A 12,091-nucleotide genomic window follows, 5' to 3' on the forward strand; every position below is an offset into this window, starting at 1 on the left:
AATCAAACACACAATTTCTTTGAGGTAGGTTGGTATCTGACCAAAGCCCAATAGAATAAGGTACAGCTCGGGGGTAGATGCCTCTATGGGGTAGTTCCCCTCACTTTGTTCCCTTTCCTCAGACTACACCCAGGCAGCCACTCCCAAATGCTGATGATCGGTCACCAGTGGCTTCAGAAAAATGGAAAAGAAAAAAAAGGAAGTGGGTCAGCCCAAATACATCACCATCCTTGAAAATAACACCTGTGATGTCGAGTTTCTACATCTGTCATTTGGAGCTGAAAATGACCCATTGTTAACTGGAAGTCGTTTATGGAGGACAACTGACTAATCTGTCAAAATTTCAAATGCCCATACCCCTTGACCTAGCAATTCTATTTCTAGGGATATATCCTAAAGAATGAGGGAGTGCTCGCTTCAGCAGCACATATACTAAAATTGGAACAATACAGAAAAGATTAGTATGGCCCTTACGCAAGGATGACACACAAATCTGTGAAGCATTCCATATTTAAACAAAAAAAAGAATGGGGGAAATGTGTGTACAAGGATATTTATGGCCATGATTTCTGTATAAACATAAGATTGGAAACACTCTAGATGGGGAATTGACTAAACAAATTATGGTATATTTGTACAATGGAATATTACATTGTTAAAAAAATAAAGGCAGCTTTAACTAAATTTAAAGGATACAATTTCCAAGGTATTTTGTTAACTGAAAAAAAAATGAGCAAAGTGTTATTGTTATATTTTTTAAGAAGCGTCGATATACTCATTTGCTCATATGTGCATAGAATATGTTTACAAGGAATTCAACAATCTGGTAATAGTTACTGCCTCTGGGTAAGGACTTAAGGTGGCCTGAGGTCAGGAATGAGAGCAATATTTATTTTCTCTTTTTTAATATTAAGCTTGCGCCATAGGAATGAATTAGATGGACCGTGTCCAATCAGTTGAAGGTGGGTCTCGTTCAATCAGCTGAAGGCCTTAAGAGAAAAAGATTGAGATCTCCCCAAGAAAAAGACAATTCTGCCTCAGAAATGCCTTCTGACTGAAGACTACAACATCAACTCTTCCCTGGGTCTCCAGCTTGCCTACCCTTTGATTTCAGACTACCAGCCTACAACAATTACATGGCTCCTGTCATCAGACATCACATAGCACACAACACTCTTGGTACAGCCTCTGCTAACCTCTTATTTATCAGAGTGTGTATGTCCAGTCCAGCTAGCTAGGCTACAAGGTCTGTGTGAACAGGCACCATGTCTCCATCATCAACAGGCCTCCGACATCCAACAGAAAACCTACACCAGGAAGGAACAAGGGCCCACTAAAGATGTGCTGTTGAATGAAGCAGCACTTTTAGTGACAACGGTCCCGATGCTAAATGCTTGGGTTTGGTTCATCCACAGATCAGCATCCAAATCAGCTCATCGAAGAGGAGGAACATGAAGGCAAAGGAAAATAAAGAGGAAAAACAACCCTTACCAGTTATTTTCAGTTACTAGGACACTTTACATGTTTCTTCAAGCACAGCCACCTAAAGACTGTCAAAGGCAATTCATTGTTCACATTTAATTGAGCAGGACACCATAGTGAAGTTTCCACAACATAAGACTTAGTTTACCTATTTTAAAATTAAAATCAAGAATTCCCTTTTAAAATAAAATATATTTAAATAGAATAAAATATAAAGAAAAATGTTATCTGTATCACTCTCCATTAGATCTCAGATGTCTGTAGAGTTTCATTGTCTTTTTTCTTTTTCTTTTTGTATTCCAGAGAGGAAGGGATAGAAACATCAATGATGAGAGAGAATCATTGATTGGCTGTCTTCTGCATGCCCCAGACTGGGGATCGAGACTGCAACCCAGACACATGCCCCAAGTGGGAATCAATCCATGATCTCCTGGTTCATAGGTCGACATTCAACACTGAGCCACTCCAGCCAGGTTCATTGTCACCTTAGGATATGTTTTTTTTGATGTTAGAGAGAGAGGAAGGGGAAAGAAAAGAGACAGAGAGAAACTTCCATCGGTTGCCTCCCTTACATGTCCTGACTGGGGATTGAACTGCAACCTGGGTATATGCCCAGACCAGGAATCAAACCCGAGACCTTTCCATGTATGGGACGACACTCCAACAAACTGAGCCACACCAGCCAGGGCTCACTGTCCATTTTAAAAGAGGAAATTATGACCCTCAACTCCAGGATCAAAATACCATTCCTGAAAATCAGACTAAATCCTAGGTTAAAAACCTCCGCTGACATCTTTCACAAAAGTTTTTTATCATTTGCAAGGATTAAAGGATTACAAGATTATAAAATTAATTCATCTTTGACAAATCATCTGAATTCTATGGTTTAGTTTTCTGATCAATAAGATTATTTTCAGTGAGCACCAACACCAGCAATTCTGTCCCCTGAGAAAACTGATTTATAACCATGTCAAATGGAGATTTTCTTTTACTTCCTGTTTTTACTGTTCTGTCTTCAGCTGCCAACCCAGAACTTAGAGGCTGTCCCCTGAGAGCCAGGAGGCAGAATAGTCTGAGGCCTTCAGAGGTCATCCTTGAAAGCAGGAAATACTCAGCTTTGACCTGGTCTATTGAAATCAATACGACGTGGCACAGAGAAAGGAAGCAGGTGGTGGAGTACAGTTACATCAATATTTTTCTTTATTATATAATTGGCATTAAATTCTGTTACAAGACAGGAGGATTAAACGGACCATGAGAGATACAAAAATACAAAAATATATATGATGAATCATATCCCAAATGAATTCTAATCAACACTATAGGTTTTGTGGTACAGACTTTATTTTCTTTTAATACAGTTATCTTATTTCCACTCTGTGGAAAAATACAGTCTAAAGCATAAAGAAGAGAAATATGATCTGTGAGTCCCATCACCAAAAGACACAACTATTAACATGTCAGCATATTTGATCACAATAATTTCTCTCTGTGTTTTTTTATATAATTGTGAATCTTGCTTTTCCACTTAACACTATCCTATATAATAAAAGGCTAATATGCAAATGACTGAAAAGCAGAAGGACCGGTCACTATGATGTGCACTGACCATCAGGGGGCAGACACTCAACACAGGAGTTACCCCCTAGTGGTCAGTGCACTACCACAGGGGGAGCACTGCTCAGCCAGAAGCAAGGCTCAGGGCTTGCGAGCACAGTGGGTGAGAGGGCTCAGGCAGGGCTGAGGGAACCCCCCCCCCCCCCAAGTGCACGAATTTCATGCTGGGCCTCTAGTAATAAAATAATTGACTATGTTATTATAACATACTCTTCCTTATAGGGATTCATATTATCCTCATTTTTTACATAAAGCTTTTTCTAAGGCCCCAGAGCTAGTAAGCAATAGAGCTAAGACTCTAACCCACCTCCAAAACCCATGCTCTTCCTACTATGTCCCACTCCTTAAAAACAGTCATTCCTTTTGGCCCAGTAAATCACCTTTTAGAAATCCATACGGACTCTGAAATGTACAAGACAAGTCTGGAACATTTTGAAATGCAGAAAAGCAAGGAACTATTAAAGACTAAACAGGTCATGTCAAAAGATAGCCAACTTCAGTCAAAAGGGCACATATTACTAGCAAAAAGAATAATAATCAATTAAACAATTAAAATGTTAAATACATAAAAAAAACTCATGCATTCAGACTGCTTTTTAAAAAAATGCTGTTTTACAAACTCATTACTCTGAAAACTTACAAATATGTAGAAAGAATCAAGAATTTATCCTGCTTTTCCTATACAAGTTATATTTCAGAGCAGCCTAATAATTGATGAGGATAAATTCTTTTTTATAGAAGAGTGATGGCTAATGAATGCAGAAGGAATGATGTGGAGGGGAGGGGGAGTGCCATTTCAATCCTTAATGAGACACTGGATCTAGGCCACAGTTGTCAGGGAACGCTGCAACCCCAGGTGAAATGTTTATAAGAAACTCGCAGAGGTCGGGGCATGCTGACACCACTGACATGACTGAAAGTGAGGCCACCTGACAGCATGAGCTCCCGATATGACTCAACAGAAAGTTCACGGGATAAGGAATATCATGACCTAAAAAAACATTTGAACTTTAGTTGAATAAGCCTCAGACCTAACTATGTTTATGGGAAATACAGAGAACAGAGGCACAAGTCAAAGACATCCCAGAAAAACAATGGTGCAATTCTAGAATATGGAACATAGAGGATAAATAATTCAATTTCACCAACAAATTCAATGGCATGAGTGGGAGGAGGAACTATGCAGACTGAATACTGTTGACTTTATTGGTTCTTATTATTTGAATAACCAACTGTAGAAGAACAAATTTAAGACAATTGGGGACATTTGAATATGCACTGGGTATTAGAATTTAAGACATTTTTGTTGGGTATATAATACCCAGGTGGTTACCTTTTTAAAGTCTTATTGCTTAAATGCATATAAAGTACTTTATGAGGAAAATGACACACCATCTGATATTTCTTCAATTATTCCAGGGGAAAAAAGTGTGTATGTGTGTGTGTGTGTGTGTGTGTGTGTGTGAGAGAGAGAGAGAGAGAGAGAGAGAGAGAGAGAGAGAGAGAGAGAGAGAGAGAATATGAGTGTGTGAGTGTGATGGGAAGGAGCAGGAGGTAGAGATGGATAAATGAAACAAGATTTATAAAGTGTTGATAATTGTCAAAGCTGAGTGATGAGTACATGAAGGGTCATTATACTAGTCTGTCTACTTTCGTGGTTTTGGTATATTCCATAAATAATCTGAGGAAAAACTGTCAGAAAAACCTGCTCCACATGCTTCTTACTGATTTCTTATCTATATTTGAAATGGATCACTGCACGTATTATCTGACTAGTTTTGAAACTGATGATTAAAAAAAGATAAACTATGTTCTTTTGTTACCCACTGCCGAAACTTTAAACAGAAAGAGCATGAAAACTATCAATTTCAGAAATAAATTAAGTAAATTAAAAGATCTATGATATGCTCAGTGAACATGTCTTTCCTGTCGCAAAGAAATAATTTGGAGACGGAAAGAGAACATAAATCCCGCAGATCAATTGTCTGTGATCTTCTTTAATGAGGTGAAGGTGCTGATTTTTTCCCCAAAAAATATCTGATGCTGTGGGTAACAACAAGAAACAAAATTGTGCGTGGAGTGAGAAAAAGAACACTTGTGACAGCCTTACTTTTCCAGGGATACAATGAAGTAAGCCAACAGCATCCAGGGGTTAAAAATAAGACCATTCACCATATGCCCACACACATTCCCTATAATGACAGCTGGGGATCTAATTTTAAAAACACACTACATTTCCAAAATACTTCAGCAACATCTATCTAAACAATGGATTAGAACTTGATTGAAAAATAAATAATTGAAACACCAAAAGCTCACTGAAGGAACGATGATGCTATGTGGGGAGCCTTCCCATAGAAGCAAAGCCCTTTGTGTTCAAAAGTTTTCTGCTGAATGAAACTACTGAATATTTTAATATTCAATTTGTGAAAGAAATTACTTACTCTTATTCACTAGTTTGTTTCTAACCTCAGTATCAAAGCAACTGGGGCAATAAAGGTATTTATAAGATGCTTAAACCAAACCGGAGTATGCACTTTGGTCAGGTTCATGGGAACCAGACTCTGAGATATAAGGTCACATGTAGACGCTTTATTGGAATGTGCTCTAAGAAACATACCTGTGAAGGTGAGAGGAGCGGATGGGCACAGGGAGAAGCTGAGCTGTGATGCAAGTGCAAAGAGTTCTTAGCCAATACCACAGGGAAATGGGAGTTGCCTTTCAGAGTTGTCCTCATTGAGTCAAGGGTGCCAAGCCTTCCTATCTTCACAGAAGTCCATCTCTGGTAATGGACTGTAACCTTGGGCCATTCCTGAGTGGGACTCGCTAATGAGTCCCTGTGCAGGAGTCAGCCAGCTCTTCTCACTGCTTGGGAAATGAATTCTTTAGTCCTGACTGGGAGGTCTAGGGAGTAAAACTGTTCATCCATTACAGTCCACCCCTTGAGCCTCTCAGTTCTAATACCTTCATATACTCTCATCCTATCTGAAACTAGCTCCATATGATTCTGAAGTATCTGTTTTTCTAGGGAAGCTTGTAAAAGAACGTTTTTGGGATAAATTGCAGTTCTTGCCACTCTAGCTGGTATCATTATCTCCCTCTTCTACTACCCTTTCTAGACTCCCCCACACCCTCACATAGCACTCCTGCTAGTCTGTGTTGCTTACCTGGTGGGGTGACCCAGGTTCTCATTCCTGAGTGGTCTGAGCCCTAGGCCAGCATGAAGACATGGCTGTGGTGGTAAATGGTCAAATGCAAGCTATTGCTCTTGCTTACTTACCACTACATTTGATAAGGGAGTACCAAGAACAACCCAGTGAATCTCCTGGGTAGATGTGGCTGCAACCAGGTAGCAGTTGTACCTTAAAGTTTCATGGAATCCTTGCTGTATACTCTGACGGAAGCATTCCTGTCTGGGGACCAGGACCCCAGAGACTCAATGTGCAGTCACCAGGAAGCACAAATCCCCCAGCACATCATGGGGAGTAATGGTAAGTGGGGTCAGGCCTGCTTCCAATTCTTGATTAATGCACCTATTGGGAGCACAGCATTATATAATGGACATTGATTCAATGCCACTGCATCCTCAGAGGGTATCATCTCCAGGCTGTCACCTGAGCTGTGGGTTCAAAAGGCTCTATTGGGCAGGCAGCTCTGGGTGGATAGTATGGCGTGGGTGGGATCCAGTCAGTTATGCCCACTGTCGCTCTTCCTCTGCTATTACAGTATAATGGGATCTGTGGTCCAGGGTTACATCATGTAGGGTTCTATGTCAGCTTATCAAATAATATGCAAGCTCATGGATGCTGGTGGTGGCTGAGTTCCTGGGGCAGAAAAAAGCAAAGCCACTTCTGGAATGTGCCAATTCCAATAAAGATTCATCATTGTCACTTCCAGATTGAAAGGGACCAAATGCAGTCCAGTGGCTCACAAGTAACTGGTTGCTCACCTTAGGAAAGAATGTTGTATTGGGGCCTCCGTGTTGGCTTCTGTTGCTGGCAGGTTGGATGCTCAGTAGTGGTAATAGATACGTTAGGAATTAGTTGACTTTTATGGCAGTCTGCTCACAATTACCAGAATCACTGTTTTTGTTGGGGGAAGGGGACAGATGGGAATTAAATGAGGACTTGCAGTATTGAGTGTATTAAAGGTGGCAGACCTTACTGGATTCAGCAGGTTGGGAAATAATTATCTTACTTGTTTTTATCAATCTTCCTTAAATGTATGTTTAGCTCACATTTATTTCAATGTTTAATATTAGAATTGTTTGGGGTCTCTTTTGGATTTTTGGTGATGTTTGTGTGACCATAAGGCAACATAGGAGTTTAACTCTTGTTTCTCTCAATTAGCCTATGGTAAAATCGGTTTGGGCTCATTATATGTTGTTTTGCTTAAAGTTGCAGTTTCTAAGAAACTATTGACAACATTGAGGACTTACTGTTCTTAAAATTACCACTGTCCTTGAACCCCTCAAGACCTTGCACCCACCAGTGCACTCCCTCCCAGGTGTCTCACCACAGTGAAACTTTGAACAATTACAGGGCTACAGCATGCCCAAGGCTACCAGTACTCCACACTCCCTGAGTGATGGTGTCCTCATTGACCACAGGCCAGCTGGTGACCCAGTTCCAGACCTCATTTAAGCACCTCCTTCCTTGGACATCCTGGCACTAATGGTTTTAGTTAGCAGGTTCGAGCAGCGGCTGCTGCTCTAATCGCCCCTCAGGAGCAGGGGGAGGTGGAGAAGCTCTCAGGGGAGATTGGGGCTGGCAGCCACCGCTCTACCCACTGATGGCACTGAGCGATCAGGGCCGGTGCTGGGCACCAGAAGTGGGTGTGAGCAGCGGCTCCAGTACCAGCAGCGGGTGCAAGCACTAGGCAGGACCGTGTTGCACAGGAGCAAAGAATTTTCAGTAACTACCAGAGGCTTGCCCTGATGACAGCGACCAGCACCCTGCCTTGCTCTGGTGCCCCTGCTCACCTGCTCCACCATCTCACAATGGCCAACACCCACCATGTTCTGCCGCACCACCTGGTGGTCAGCACACATCATAGCAACTGGCTGTTCAGTTGTTCTGCCGTTCGGTCTATTTGCATATTAGGGTTTTATATATATATAGATGGGCACAGTTTTAACTTTTTAAAACTCCAAATTAATGAATCTCTGGACACATCTGACTTGCAACATCTATCTAATTCTCAGATAAGGGTTTGTGGATCGGCCCTGTTGGCTCTCTTCTCCTTCCCTTTTGCCAATATGACCCCCCTCCTTCCTTTCCTGGCTGTCACTGGTCAGTCTGGAATAAGAGCTGCCCTTGATCAGGCACCACATCCTCAGTATGTCAGTATCTGTTAGGCACCTGGACTCCTAGTGTTTGGAATTCCTACAATGTCTCTGCAAGGGATTTGTAACTAGCCCTATTTTAGATGAGGAATCTGAGGCTGAGAGAAACAATGCAACTTAGCAAAGGTAAAGAACTACCAGGGCCGAACACGGTGGCACCCCAGTCTCCAGTCACAGCTGCTGCTCCTTCCACACACCAGGATGGGCTATACTTGAAGAAATACTATTTTTAAAGGAGCACTTAGTATTCAGCCAAGACACTTACCCTGTGTACTGAGAGGTTCTCAAAGTGTGATCTGGGAACCCCTGGGGGTTCAGAGACAAAGGTTTTTTTTAAGAGAGGAAGGGAGAGAAACATCGACAAATGTTACTACACTAAAGATGGTATCTACACTTTTCACCCTTGTCGTCCCTCCCATTGTCACAACAGTGTTTCCCGTGTCTATGTGATGTGTGTCATAGCTGAAGAAGCAGATATACCAACCCAGTCATCTTTTGTGAAGCGGAATGTGAAAGATAAGTGCAAAACTGTAAAACCAATTCATTCTTCTCACTACAGAGTTTAAAAAAAATTATAGCTATTTTTCATAAAAATATATTGTTAACATGATTGTATTATTTTTAAATTAACATTTGAAAATTTTCTCAACCTTCATTTCTAACATGGTATATATTGATAGTACAACTAACAAGAACAAAATATCTTCAGGGTCCTCAGTACCTTTTTGTAAAGGGGTTCCATGATGGAAAGATTAACTCCTCGTGCAGTGGTTACGAGTGCAGACTCTGGAGGTGACTACCTAGATTTATACCCCAACATTGCCACTTACTAGAGCCTTCTTTATACCTCAGTTTTCCCACCTGGATAAATGAAAATATTGCCTCCTTCAGAGTTGTTCTGAGGACTAAATTAGCTGATACATGCAATGTGCCTACCACAATATCTGGCACACAAGCTATTTTATTTTTGCTTTATAGTTACTGATTTTCAAATAGTATATATTTTTTGTGTTTATTTCCAGGAAGAATTCCCCCAAGTCTTAAGACGAATAAAAAATACATACTACCAACTTGTCCAAATAGAGCTCATTCACTTGAATTGGAAATAGCAAAGACCTCTTGGAAGGAGAGTCATGCTCCAGGCATAAATTTTATAATAGTTTCCATTTATTGTCAATTTAATATTTTCATTATCCGGCACTAAGCATTCTAAAGCTCTCTTCAGAAAAAGCTCCAATCCCTCGCCTTTGTAAGTAGAGTCTTACTTTCCACATTTGCAGATGCTGTGTTAGAAAATGGGTAAACTTGGGCAAGGCAACATGTCGGAGACACATCACTCCAGGTGAAAGTGGTACTTGAGGATGAAATAGCAAATGTGGTCATTAATAATCTATAATAATAAAAGGGTAATATGCTAATTAGACTGGACATCTTCCAGGCATCATTCTTGACGTCATTCCTGATGAAGCCAGGGCCAGAGGGAAGCCAGCCCCATCCCAGGTGCCTGCGGGCGGCCAGAGGGAAGCAGCCCGGGTGCCGAGGGAAGCCGGTGCCAGCAGCCAGGGGAAGAAAGGCCTACTCTTGAACAAATTTTCATGTATCAGGCCTCTAGTAAAATATAAGGGAGTAATATAACGAATGCCGTGAATTCAGGAGTTAGATGTCGTATTCAATGAAATAGACATTAAAGATTTAGGGAACAGAATTGATTTTTTTAAAAATATATATTTTATTGATTTTTTTACAGAGAGAAAGGGAGAGGGATAGAGAGTTAGAAACATCAATGAGAGAGAAACATCGATCAGCTGCCTCCTGCACACTCCCTACTGGGGATGTGCCTGCAACCAAGGTACATGCCCTTGACCGGAATCGAACCTGGGACCCTTAAGTCCGCAGGCCAATGCTCTATCCATTGAGCAACACCGGTTAGGGCCAGAATTGATGTTTTTAATATAGTTTTAATGCTCTGCCTGTAGTTTTAGGTATATGCTAAATATAAAGGCATTCTTTCCTCAAAAGAAATGCATCATGTTTACTCAGCAAATAGCTTAAACTAAAAGGTTTTCTGAAGGAGCTGAAAAAGTTTGACTTTGCAGAGTAGTCGTGACCAGTATGTACTACTGGGAGGAGAAATAGGTTTTTATTGGCCTGTCAGTTACTGTTATATATGTACTGCAGAGGAATCTCAACATACAATCCTGAGCACCCAGGTTCAGCCCACAAATGATCAATAAATTATTACGCGAACATTCAAATGTTTGCAGCAGTATTAACAAGCTAACCAAATCTTCCTAATCTCCATCAATTTTTGTCATAAAAAATGTGCTGATTACAAATGAGGCTAAATGAAATGTGTATTCTTCAAAGCATTTATAAATTTCTCTCGACTGACAGATTATCTTGCAAAAAAGTCTGCACACTGAGTTGGCAACACAGCTGGTCTCCTGCATACAAATTATTGTGAATTCCAAATTAATAATGTCTAATGGGATCTTAAAGAGTTTAGAAATAACTAAGGTGGAGGAGAGCAGCTTAACAATTATGAATCCACAAGTGACCAAAATTGGTGGGGGCCAAAATTCAAATTCATTCACGTTCTAGGCAAGAAAAGGTGGTATCTCCTTTCATGCCTGCAACATTTGTTACTCATGTGTGTATCATTTATGTAACAATGATGTAAACATTAGATTCCACGTATTTCTAGCTCTAAAACAAGCTTCTTCCAGAGCTGCTGCAAATCTCATGAACTTGAGTAAATGTTTATGGCGCATTGGGTGTGCAAGTGTGCACTGTAGAATAAATGAGGCCCAGGATTCTGTATCAGTGCGTTATAATATTAAGACCTTCCCTGAGTCTATTTCCTCATCTGTAAAACAAGAATGCTACCTACATCTCACAGTGGAGGGGTAAAATGGTGCATAAAAGCATGTTATGCTCACTAAACCACAAATTTACATCCAGCAAAGCAGGACGAATAGGTCAAGCCTGCATCCATTCTATAGACATTCAGTGCAAACAACCAGCACAGCCACAGGTAACACCTATGGAAAGGTAATATGTTATATTGTCTGACTTTTAATCCTGGTCTTTTAAAAATAAACATCTAGCCGAAACCGGTTTGGCTCAGTGGATAGAGCGTCGGCCTGCGGACTGAAGGGTCCCAGGTTCGATTCCGGTCAAGGGCATGTACCTGGGTTGCGGGCACACCCCCGGTGGGGGATGTGCAGGAGGCGGCTGATCGATGTTTCTCTCTCATCGATGTTTCTGACTCTCTATCTCTCTCCCTTCCTCTCTGTAAAAAATCAATAAAATATATTTAAAAAAAAAATAAAAATAAACATCTTATTGAGATATAATTCACACACCAGACACTTCACACATTTAGAGTGTACAATTCATTGGCTTTTAGAAGATTCAGAGTTGTGTGGCCATCACTACAATCAGTGTTGATCCCAGTCTTGATGTCTCAAACTAAAGACACACATAAACTTGCAACGGTGATGTGGTCCTGAGATTTCTCCCAAGAGAGAAGATTCCACAGTCACAGGCAGCCAGCTGCAGCAGCCAGTGCCAACTTTGTACTGATGAAGAACCTGTAATACCATTGCTCTGTATCCACTGTAAATGTAGACAACTGGCTGTCTTAAA

At 40.8% G+C, this 12,091-nt stretch overlaps 1 non-coding gene across 1 annotated transcript; it reads left to right on the plus strand.

The window, feature by feature from the left end:
• Nucleotides 1–408: 408 nt before the first annotated feature.
• On the plus strand, nt 409–515 carry LOC118657127. The gene has a single exon (XR_004967866.1). It is a non-coding gene; the product is annotated as a U6 spliceosomal RNA (small nuclear RNA).
• Nucleotides 516–12,091: the final 11,576 nt, after the last annotated feature.

The sequence above is a fragment of the Myotis myotis genome, unplaced genomic scaffold, assembly GCF_014108235.1.
Source record: "Myotis myotis isolate mMyoMyo1 unplaced genomic scaffold, mMyoMyo1.p scaffold_m19_p_5, whole genome shotgun sequence".
Lineage (NCBI taxonomy): Eukaryota > Metazoa > Chordata > Mammalia > Chiroptera > Vespertilionidae > Myotis > Myotis myotis.